Genomic DNA, 12,473 nt, shown 5'->3' with positions numbered 1-12,473 from the left:
ATTGAGTCCTAGTATGCTTGGCTGCTCCTTTCCGCTGTATAGTAAACTTCAGAAGAGCATGATCACTCGCGCCTAATGATCCTTCCACTTCTACCCCACTAACCAGGTCATCAACATTGGTTAGGACCAGATCTAAAATGGCTGTTCCTCTTGTTGCTTCTCCCACTTTCTAGACAATGAAGTTGTCTGCAAGTCCAGTGAGGAATCTGTTTGACCTTATGCTCTTGGCTGAGTTTGACATCCAACAAATATCCGGGTAATTGAAGTCCCCCATTACTACCATCTCCCTTCCTTTTGCATGCTTGGCCATCTGTTCCAGGAAGGCATCATCTATGTCCTCCGTTTGGCTTGGGGATCTATAGTAAACTCCCACAATGAGGTCTCTGTTATTCTTCTCTCCCTTAATTTTGACCCAAATGCTCTCACTTTGGCTTTGATCTTGGATCTCTTCACAGGTATACACATCCCTGACATATAACGCCACTCCTCCTCCTTTCTTGTCTGGTCTGTTTCTCTGAAATAGATTGTATCCCTCCATTATTACATTCCAATCGTGGGACTTATCCCACCAGGTTTCAGTGATGCCTATTATGTCATATTTAGTTTGCTGTACCAAGAGCTCAAGCTCATCTTGTTTATTTCCCATGCTTTGCGCATTAGTGTACAGACATTGAAGTCCATTAATCATTCCCCCGTGTCTCTTATTTAAGGATTTTTTCCTCCCACCACTAGGTCTGTGTGCTGTTTGCTCCATTTGGTCTATGACATTTGGATTATCATCTTCATCAATTGATAGACTCCTACCTTCAGGAGCACTGTCTCCCTCCCCCACATTAGTCAGTTTAAAGCCCTCCTGATGAGGTTTCTGAGATTTTTGGCAAAAACATTCCTCCCAACCGTTGTGAGGTGCAGCCCATCGCTTGCCAGAAGTCCATCTTTAAGAAACTGCAGTCCGTGATCTAAGAATCCAAACCGTTCCCGTTTACACCATTTGCGAAGCCAGTTGTTCACTTCCACTATTTTCCCCTCTCTCCCTGGGCCATGTCGTTCAACTGGGAGGACAGATGAGATGACAATTTGTGCATTTAATTGCTTCAATTTCCTGCCCAGAGCCTCGTAGTCTCTTTTGATCCTCTGGAGGCTATTGCTTGCAGTGTCATTGGTTCCCACATGAACCAAGAGGAAGGGGTATTTGTCAGTGGGTTTTATGATTCCTTGCAGTCGTTCAGTTACATCTTGGATCTTAGCCCCAGGGAGACAGCACACTTCCCGAGACATCTTGTCAGGCCCACAGATCACTGCTTCTGTTCCCCTCAGTAGGGAATCCCCTATCACCACTACACGCCTCCTCTTAGGTCTGGTCGGGGTTCTTCCGTGAGCTGTCCGTTCCAAGGTCGCCTGCACATTCCCTGAGGACTGACTTTGCTGCTCGTCTTCATATACCTGATTGACTGTAATGAGGGAGAGATCCTCAAATGGAGTCTGCTCTTCGTCTTCCATGCTAGGGGAGAGGACCTCAAAGCGATTGTGTATCATATTGTTTCAAAAAGTCTGAATTAGGTAGTTTAAAATGCAAACAAAATCAAATTCCTCCTCTATCACTACTCTCGGGTAAATGTGCATGGGATTATAGCTCAAATGCTGTGTTTATACCTTTCTTTGCGAACATTCACATTTATTAGGCAATTAAAGATGTTTTCCTTTTGCCATTCACCTTGTGCAGGAGAAGAAGGTATAAGATGCCAAGGGAATACAACAACAACAAGAAGTTTATTAAATTTGTGAGGTCCATGCCTTTACACAAAATACCATAAAACATTATTAAAAGATAAACAATAAAATTATAAAAGTAAGCTAAAATTCATGCCATGCTGTCCCAGCAAGGAAACTACCCAAAAGAACCCCACCATTCAGGAAAGAAGATACAGCAACAGGTTAGGAGAGCAATGGGAGGGACCTCACCGTTTCATCCAGGAACCATACCCTAGTTTTCATAGCCTTCACCACAAAGACCACTACCACGTGAGAAATCAGTGGATCAGCGTCCACCAGTAAAAACTTTACTTGGTCCTCAGAGTTGACTATTGATTTGGGAATAGTTTGTAACATCGCATCCCTGAAGGCCGAATAGATGGGACAATACAACATGTAATGTGTGAGATCCTCTTTGGTTCTCATATGACAAGGACATATACGCTGCTCTACTGGGATTTTTGCATATCTGCCTGACAGATAGGCCGTAGGAATGGTTTGAAAACGGGCCATGGTGAAGGCTCTCTGAAGGGTGGGATTGGTGATATTCGCCAAGTAATTGGCGCAGGTTTTGACTGTTTTCAGTCGGGAAAACCAGTGGGAGGACCCTGGGTTCTGTATTTTTGTGATATCTAACAGAGCGTCTCTCTCCAGGATCCATTCCCGAACTTTGTCCGGGCTCCACAGTTTGAGGATATTAAACTCTGGTAGGGTGTATCTAACCAGGATCTCAGATAGGTTTTGACGCCAAGTGGTGTTCTTTTGAAGAGATACAAAGGCTTGTTTGGCCAATAAGGTGTTTGAGGTATTTGCAAGGTTGATGTAAAATCGTAGGAATCTTAAGTGGGCCCTGGCAGACACAGAGGGTAAACCAACCTCCACCCTCAAGAAAGCTGCTGGGGTTCCAAGGGAATACAAGACTAGTGTTTGCAGAAGTTCTTAAGTCTTGATCTCTTTCTCTCTAAAAATACCAGCTAGTTACTATAATGTCTACCCAGAAGTAAATTTGATTGAATTTAAAAGTAAGTGGTAGTATAGCAAGCCTAGCTTTATATCTTCTACAAAAGTAGAACGTATGAATGGGTTTCCTTCTTTTAAAAAATGCCAATTAATTTTTATTGATTTTCAAAAAAATTAATAAATTAACAACAAATTAATTCAAATTTAAAACAAATTTAAAAGTTGGTTTCCCATCCCCCTTCCAGATGTTTCTTTTCTCTCCTTCCTTTGCTGCTCACAATAACATACCTTTTCCTAATTTCTATTCATTTCCCGTCTTTCTGAATTTTCACCAGCTGTGCATGTTTCAATTCCAGCTTAGACTTTTGCTTAACTACAGCATGTCCCCAGTTATTCAAATTATTCTTCCTTTATCTATCCATATAAATTGTGAACGAGCTTTTCCTTTGAGTTTTGTAAAACTGAGCCGACTGTGAAATGTGGAACAAGCAAGCAGCCTCCTGTTCATGTCTGCAAACTGTTTGTTCACCTTCCTCTTGCTCTGCCACTCCAGAAGGGATGACCACTCGAACTATAATAGAGATGAGGAGGAGGAAGAGAAGCTGTCACTGCCTGCTTGCTCATTGGCAACACACACACACACACACCCCTTAAAGAAAACATTGAAGGTACTTGCAGATATTGAAAGCAATTTTAGGATGCAATAAGAAGAATAAGAATAAGAATTTATTATTTGTACCCCGCCCATCTGGCTGGGTTTCCCCAGCCGCTCCCCAGCTTCCAACAAAGATTAAAAATACATTAAAATGTCACACATTAAAAACTTCCCTGAACAGGGCTGCCTACAGATGTCTTCTAAATGTCAGGTAGTTGTTTGTCTCTTTGACATCTGATGGGTGGGCGTAGTATAGGGCGGGTGCCACTGCTGAGAAGGCCCTCTGCCTGGTTCCCTGTAGCCTCACTTCTTGCAGTGAGGGGAACCGCCAGAAGGCCCTCAGTGCAGGACCTCTGTGTCCAGGCTGAACAATAGGGGTGGAGACACTCCTTCGGGTATACTGGACCGAGGCCCTTTAGGGCTTTAAAGGTCAGCACCAACACTTTGAATTGTGCTCGGAAACGTACTGGGAGCCAATGTACACAAAGACTGCATGATCCTTTTTGTAATGAAACCAAATTCTTTTCCTTTTAAATAATTTGGAACCTTTTCTTCTTCTTTACCTTTACTGCCAGTGCATGGAAACTTGTTTACTAAACCAGCCTCACGTCCCAGAAGACAGAGGGTCTAAGAGGCAACTCTGAATACAGCTCTTTTTATTAAACTGTTCCTCATTCTCAGTGGCTGCTGTTTGACCCAGGAACATTACAAACTTATGCGAAATGGTGTTTCGGCTCTAGAAATTACTTATGAGGGGCACGCTTCAGAAAGAGTTTCCTTAGGGCTGCTAGAACATCCCTGTTGCGCAGGCTGTATATAAAAGGATTCAGCATTGGGGGGATGATGGTAGTGCACACTGAGTAGATCATGGCCCTTTGTGCAGAATAGGAGGATACTGGGACGGTGTATGTCAGTGCAGCTGCCCCATAGAAGAGTCCCACCACACACAGGTGGGACATGCAAGTCCCTAAGGCCTTGTGTCTTCCTTTGACTGAGCGCATGCCCAACACTTGCACAAGGATGGTGATGTAAGAGGCAGCGATGACTGAGATAGGGAGGAGAAGTATGACCACGTCATCAAAATACACCAGTTTTTCAAAGGCAGAGGTGTCGGCACAGGACAACTTCAGTAAAGCTGGGAAATCACAAACATAATGCTCAATCACATTTGACCCACAGTAAGGCAGAGACTGGACAAAAATCGCAATGGGCATGATGGAAAGCGATGACAAAGACCAGATCCCAGCCGTCATGGTGAGGCAGGTTGTTCTCCGCATGAGGATGGGGTACTGCAAGGGCCTGCAGATGGCCACGTACCTGTCGTAAGACATGGCGGCCAGGACCAGGCATTCTGCACCTCCCCCGGTCAACGTGAGGAAAATCTGTGCCACACAACCGCCGAGCGAGATGGTGTTTCTGTGGGCTAAAAAGTTCGCAGACATTTTAGGGACAATAACGAGGATTTGGCCCACATCTATGCAGGCCAATTGGCTGAGGAAAAAATACATTGGGGCGTGAAGGGAGGAGTCTCTTTGGATTAGGATCAGGAGGAGACCATTTCCCAGCAAAGCAACAAAAACCATGAGAAGAATTGCACCAAAGAAGACGTTGGGTGTCCTCAGATGCACGAGGCCCACAAGAAGAAACTCTGTCCATGATGTGGCATTCTCATTTCCCATGATCCCTTTGACCTGAAGACAAAAGGGCAACATTTGTGGAGAAGGAAATAGCTGCATCCAACAAACAAAACAGAAAACCTTCAAGCTTTGGCCAATGCTTTAGCTACATGGCTATTAAAAGAAAAGCTCGAGGAAGTCCATACAATGTTAATTTGACTATTAATGTTCTGTAACAACAACAAAAAACATTGGTGCTGTTGGAATTCCACAGGTACCAAGACAGGAGATGTGATTCAGGCAGTGTCTATTGACCCAGAGTCCTCCTATGGGTGCAGCTCTGAGGCATATGGCCAAGAAGCTCTGGAGATGATGTACAGATGGTACACAACCCCAGTGCAGTTAGGAAAAATGTACAAAACTAGTTCAAATATATGTTGGAAGTGTAAGGGAAAGGAGGGGACATCTTATCATATGTGGTGGGATTGTAAAGTAATTTTAAAAAATTGGAAAATGATATACAACGAATTGAAGAAAATGTTCCATTTAACATTTGTTAAAAAACCGAGGCATTTTTGTTGGAGATTGTAGGGAAAGACCTGCCAAAAAAGTTGAAAAACATCTTCATGTATGCGACAACGGCCGCGAGAGTTCTGGTAGCACAAGGATGGAAGACTGACGAAACCCCAACTAAAGAATCATGGCAAGAAAAATTGATGGACTATGCAGAACTGGCAAAACTGACATATAAGCTACAGGACAAGGATAACTGTGAGTTTAAGGATGAATGGGAACCCTTTACAAAGTATCTGAGGACGCAACAAAGTGAACTGGACTCCTTGGCAGGTTTTGAATAAACATTCACAAGCTTTTTATCGATAATATGTCTTGTTGTAATTTTGAATAAAAAAAAATTAAAAAAAGAAGAAGAAGCTCTGTTTTTTTCAGATTTGGCTTTTAAGCTACGTCACCTTAATCTACTGTGTTCAGTTAAGGAAAACTATATCATTGCATTGAATGTGAGGCATCGCTTTCATCTGGACTCAAAGCCAGTGGCAGGATTAGTAGAGTGGAAAGTAGGGAGACGGAGAGTAGCAGAACCAGAGTCAATGATAGGCAGAGCCAACTCATTCTCATTTTGTCCCCATCTCTCTCATCTCTGGCAAATTTCACAAGGACAATGCAGAGCCTAAAGAGCAGGATGTTGCCACTGGCCTGGAAGAAGTAGCAAAACTGGCAGGTTGGGTCTGACTGAGGACTGACTGAGGTTGGCGGGGCAGCCCTCACGAACCAGCCTCCACTGTCAGCCTACACACAACATATGCATGAAGCTATTGTGCGTACAAGTTCTGTGTGGTACCTTTTAGGCTCCACTTCCATCTGGGGACCATCCCCAAGGAATTTAGTGGGGCTTACTTCTGAGTAATGTGTGGCTAATGTGACATTACCTACAAACTGTGACAGGAGGGACTGCTTCTAAGCCAAGGTTAGACATGGCGCTGTGGGTTAAACCACAGAGCATAGGGCTTGCTGATCAGAAGGTCGGTGGTTCAAATCCCCATGACGGAGTGAGCTCCCGTTGCTCGGTCCCTGCTCCTGCCCACCTAGCAGTTCAAAAGCACATCAAAGCAAAAGTAGATAAATAGGTACCGCTCCGGCAGGAAGGTAAATGGCGTTTCCGTGCGCTGCTCTGGTTCGCCAGAAGCGGCTTAGTCATGCTGGCCACGTGACCCGGAAGCTGTACGCCGGCTCCCTCGGCCAATAAAGCAAGATGAGCACCGCAACCCCAGAGTCAGCCACGACTGGACCTAATGGTCAGGGGTCCCTTCACCTTTACCTTACTTCTGAGTAATGTGTGGCTATTGTGACATTACCTGTCACACGACAAACTGTGACAGGAGGGACTGCTTCTAAGCCAAGGTTAGACACTTTTCGGTTTAGTTAGGCACTAAGTGCTTATACAACAGCAGTATTTTTGTGACCACGCCTTTGACCACACCCATGTGACCTCCTCGGTTCCACCTTCTTAACTTCCAGTAACAATAGTTCCCTGGGAGACATTCAAAATGTAGTTTTTAAATAAATAAAATATTAAAATTTTCCTACAAGGTGGGAGGAAATGATGTCTTCATTTAGGAAAAGCATCCTAAATATGCTTTAAGTATCTGTGAGTGTCTTCAGTGTTTCCTTTAAAGTGCGTGTTTTGTGTGTCTTGAATGCTGCTTGTACTGCTCTCTTTCTCTAGCTACTTCTTCAGTCCTCATGGTCCCTTCCAACTCTACAATTCCATGATTCAAGGGGAAAGAATACATGGAATCTCACCATCCCATTAAGAGTGCCCTTCATTCCAGTTCTTTCATGGGCCAGCCATCCCTCCTCCTCCCAAACACAGAAATACATCTCTGCAGATCAGCTAACACGACCACTCTGCATGTGGACTGGCTGTTGTAGCTTATTGAGCAGGTGCAATTTTGGCAGGTCAAAGGTCTCCAATTCTGCTGTGGCACATTTTTAGAGTGGCAAGTTGTCAGGAAGCATGTCCGCAAGGACCTTTCCAAAGTTGGAAAGCAGAATAGCCTGGGCTGTACTTGACTAGTGTTGACTTTTTCTGCCTTAAGCTGAACTGCCCAGTGCACCTGGTGACTGAACAATCCTCCCTTATTTGCCATGAGCACAAGTTTTCTCTACATATGATGTGGGATTTCACAGGTTGTGCACATGGTGGGTGGTTCAGATGAACTGCTCACTGTGTGCAACATGCTACATGGGGTGGGGTGAGAAGTGGGAAATGACCATGCTCAAAACCATCCAACATGTGGCAAGCAGCAGTAATAGGACCGTTTTCTGGCTGGGAGGTGGATTCCAACTTCAGCCACCCCAGCCCCTCTTTACTGCACCTGCTGTTGTGCCTGGGACTAGAAAACTGCTACCTGTTGAGGGGCCAGAAGGTGAACCCAGCCAGCCTCACCCTGGAAACCAGTTGTTTCTGAACTCCCTTGTGTTTGTGGTGGGAGCACATATTCAAGTCATGAATGTGTAATGTGTTGTTTGTGGTGCGCCTTTGCTGTTGCTGTTTTGCATTCTTATAACTGCGAGGTTTAAAGACTGTCTCAAGGCAAATCTAAAAAAAATTAGTATAAACACCGACAACTGGGAAACACTGGCCTGCAAGCGCTCCAATTGGAGAGCAGCCTTTACCAAAGGTGTCATGGGCTTTGAAGACACTCAAACTCAGGACGCAAGGGAGAAATATGCTAAGAGGAAGGCACGCTTGGCAAACCCTCACCATGATCAACTCCCACCCAGAAACCAATGTCCCCACTGTGGAAGGACGTGTGGATCCAGAATTGGCCTCCACAGTCACTTATGGACTCACTGTTAAGACTGTGTTTATGGAAGACAATCTTACTCAGCTACAAGTGATCGCCAAAGAAGAAGGTTCTTATTGTTTGATCGTATTGCACTTTGGTTTAGCATTTCCCCCCATTTTGTATTCGTCGGTGCACTGCCTTGTGGGGGCTTGGCCAAAGAGTGGTATAGATATAAACTGATGGTGTTGTTCATGATGACGACGTGGCATGTTGGCTGCACTAGGGTATCTGCATCTCTGAAATATGAAGTACCCATCTAGTCCATTTCTTACGAATTGAATAATGGCTGTGGGTTTTTCCAGGCTGTGGCTAGATCTCGTGCTTCAAGGCTGAATCTTGTTGAGCATCACTTATTTTGGATCTAGTTGCTATTAGGCATGGTGTTGATTCTACTTTCCTTTTCATTCACTGCCACCCCAGGACCTAGGCAGCCATTTTTTTTTTCTAGTGTTGGGAAATGCTTATACATCTGTACTATCAAGAGCCTTCGCTCAATAAAAGCCTCACCAAAGCAAAAACAAAACCACTTACCTTCATGTGCACATTTCTGGATATATAGAAGACACAGGAGTATACCCCATCACACGGATTTGAATCGCCGACCTTCTGATCGGCAAGCCCAAGAGGCTCAGCGGTTTAGACCACAGTATCATCACTTTATCCCAGCTTCTGCCAACCTAGCAGTTCAAAAGTACACCAGTGCAAGTAAATAAATAGGTACCGCTGTGGCAGGAAGGTAAACAGTGTTTCCATGCGCTCTGGCACTCGTCACAGTGTTCTGTTGCGCCAGAAGCAGTTTAGTCATGCTGGCCACATGATCTGGAAAGCTGTCTGCGGACAAACACCGGCTCACTCAGCCTGAAAGCGAGATGAGTGCCTCACCCCACAGTCACCTTTGACTGGGGTCCTTTACCTTTTTACCTTTTACCTTACCATATAGAAAAGACTTTGTAGGACATTTTGGATGGAGGAGGCAACAACAGCTCTAAATAAAATCCATGAAAAAGCTATACTGATTAATAGAAATACCTTGTAACATCAGGTATCCTGATTTACTGAAATGAGGATGCTCTTCAAAATAGCAGCATCTCAGTCCTGGAAGCCCTAAGTTGTGTCATCTTAGTTTGTTTTGTTTTGTTTTCACCCATGATGATTTCAGCCTTTGGTCTCAGGGGCTAGGGCTGGAGAGTTCTTCAGAACGCACCAGTTTTAGTTCTCCTGGCAGCATGGTGAAAATCACCTGAGGAAGAACTAAAGACCAATATTTGCATTCCTCAGGCACTTCAAAGTTTAAAATATCTAGTAAAGTATTCTTGGTGACTTTTGACCTTTGGGAAATTGGTCCCAAGTCCTTAATTTAGAAGTTGTTGATGGAAACATTGCTCTAAGGAATTCTGTAAGCTATGTGATTGCAGCTCTACCCATTGGTGTTTATGTAGAATCCTCTACATTTACCTTTTCGTTTCCAGATCATGAACCTGAAGTGGTATTTGTGCATTTGCTGTGTTACCCAGGGGTACCCTCCATTTTCAGCCATCATCAAACTGACCTGTCCTTTTGAACCTATTGATTTGGTTGCCTCACCTCAAGAAGGATATTGTAGAGTTGGAAAAGTTTCAGAAAGGGCAACCGAAGTGATCAAGGGGCTGGAGCAACTCCCTGGTGAGGAAAAGTTGCAGAATTTGAGACTTTCTAGTTTAGAGAAAAGTCAAGTAGGAGATGACATGATGGAAATTTATAAAATTATTAGGCATGACGTTAAATATATACACATATTTTTTACATACGTCCTGATTCCACACAAAAGATTCCATTCCTCTAAAGTGTGTATGTTGGGCTATCCAGGTTTGTTGGACTTCATCACCCATCATCCCTGACCCAGCTGGCTGAAGCTGATGGGAGTTGGAGTCTAACAACATCTGGAAGGCTACAGGTTCCCCACATCCAATTTGGAAAATAGTTAATGTTCTTACCAATCCACTCATATTCCAAAAACCATGCAAATTGCCAAAAGAATTGGAGGGGGGGGATTATAGGGACAGAACTACCCAAACTGTATAGAAATTTATTCATGTATACAACTATAGTGGCAAGAATGTTATTTGCCCAAAAATGGAAAGAAGAAGAGGTCCCAGTGAAAGAAGAATGGATAAAAAAAACTTATGGAATACGCAGAAATGGCGAAATTTACCAGAAAAATAAGAAATCAAAATAACAAACTTTTTATAAAAGAATGGAAATGGTTTATTGAATATTTACAAGCAAACTGTAAACGGATAAGAACATTGGCAGGACTATTGTAATAACCTGCAGTTTTATACATTTAAAGTAAATAATAATAATAATAATAATAATAATAATAATAATAATAATAATAATTTTTATTTATACCCCGCCCTCCCCAGCCAAGGCCGGGCTCAGAGCGGCTTACAAGCAATAATAAAAACAAGTTGAATGATTACAACTTAAAACAAAATTAAAATACAACATTAAAATAATGAAACATTAAAATATTAAAATGTAGCCTCATCACAGGAGGAGAAGGAAAAGAAAAAAGAAAGAGAGGGAGGGAATCAAATTGGCTCCAAGCCAAAGGCCAGGTGGAACAACTCTGTCTTACAGGCCCTGCAGAAAGAAATCAGATCCTGCAGGGCCCTGGTCTCATGAGGCAGAGCATTCCACCAGGCTGGAGCCAGAGTTGAAAAGGCCATGGCTCTGGTTGAAGCCAATCTAACTTCCTTAGGGCCCGGGACCACTAGGGTGTTGCTATTTATGGACCTTGAGGCTCTCCATGGGGCATACCGGGAGAGGCGGTCCCGTAGGTACGAGGGTCCTAGGCCGTGAAGGGCTTTAAAGGTCAAAAGCAGCACCTTAAATCTGACCCTGTACTCCACCGGGAGCCAGTGCAGCTGGAAAAGCACTGGGTGAATATGCTCCCATGGCAGAGACCCCGTGAGGAGCCTCGCTGCAGCATTCTGCACCCACTGGAGTTTCTGGGTCAGCTTCAAGGGCAGCCCCGCGTAGAGCGAATTACAGTAGTCAAGCCTGGAGATGACCGTCGCATGGATCACTGTGATCATCTGATCACATGATCAGATGAGTAAATGATTAAGTTAATTTGGAATATGCAGAAAATATAAAAAATAAATTTAAGGAACCACAGAAAGAGAAGGAAGGAAGTTAAGTTTCGAAATGTTTAAATGATTGTTAAAATTATTGAAATGTATAAAATTGAAAATCATAAATATATTTTTTATTTAAAAAAACAAATATGCAAATTGTATCTTGAGGCTCTTGTCTTAACTTGTCTGCAGGAAAGCTGGTGTATATTCCCACTTACTGTGCTCAATTAAATTTAGTCTTCATTTATCTTAGATAAACCTAAGAACAAGATCTTTACATGGCCCTTAGTGTCCAGTTCATAGAACATAACACAATACCCATATTTAAGATTATCCCTGCTCCACAACTCTTCAAGGTTGGCTGTTGCTTCTGGAAACTGCCTTTCTGCTCTTCTGCTTGGGTCCTCCTCGTGGGATTTCCATAGATATAAGGTTGGCCACTGTGAGAACATAACATTAGGCTATATAAGCCATTGGCCTGATCCAACAGGCTCTTCTTATGGTCTTTGTTGTGGTTTTATGCTCTCTATTTACTGCTGAATCAGAGCAAGCATCCATTGGGCTTTATCCGCATTGACTTTTGCTCTGATGTAGCACTAAAGGGTGAGATTCTGAGGGCAAAGGAGAAACCGCTTCAACCCATGCCTAGAAAGGATGGTGTTTCCATGTGTGGTGTTTGCCCGTTCTTTTGGAAATGTCTCTATAGGGGGAGAGAAAGAGTTAATAGGTAGACCAATAGAAAAGCCAGAGGCGGAGCCTACCTATTTTTAAAAGGGCTTAGCCAGAGGTTTAGACAGTTGGGAAGGAGCGGTTGGGAAAGCAGTTGGCAGACAGTTGGAAATCGAGAGACAGTTAGTGCAGTTGGTTCTTGTGTGAGGGGAGGTAGAAGAGTTAGAGACAGGATAAAATAAGACTAGGAGGGTAAAAGGGTAACAACGTTTCAAATGCAATTAAAATTTATTTTGTGTTTGCAACTACAATCTTCGTTGTTGACTTG

The 12,473-nt window shown here is 43.5% G+C and overlaps 1 long non-coding RNA gene across 1 annotated transcript; it reads right to left on the bottom strand.

Moving 5' to 3' along the window:
- Nucleotides 1-2,973: 2,973 nt before the first annotated feature.
- Nucleotides 2,974-8,938, bottom strand: LOC114592127 (uncharacterized). Its single transcript, XR_013391047.1, has 3 exons — nt 8,886-8,938; nt 4,685-5,058; nt 2,974-3,283 (listed from the first exon to the last, which is right to left on the bottom strand). It is a non-coding gene; the product is annotated as an uncharacterized LOC114592127 (long non-coding RNA).
- Between the last annotated feature and the right edge of the window lie 3,535 nt (nt 8,939-12,473).

Source organism: Podarcis muralis, chromosome 2 (assembly GCF_964188315.1).
Source record: "Podarcis muralis chromosome 2, rPodMur119.hap1.1, whole genome shotgun sequence".
Taxonomy (NCBI): domain Eukaryota; kingdom Metazoa; phylum Chordata; class Lepidosauria; order Squamata; family Lacertidae; genus Podarcis; species Podarcis muralis.
The sequence above is the reverse complement of the archived record's forward strand: the minus strand, read 5'-3'. Positions and strand labels throughout refer to the sequence as shown.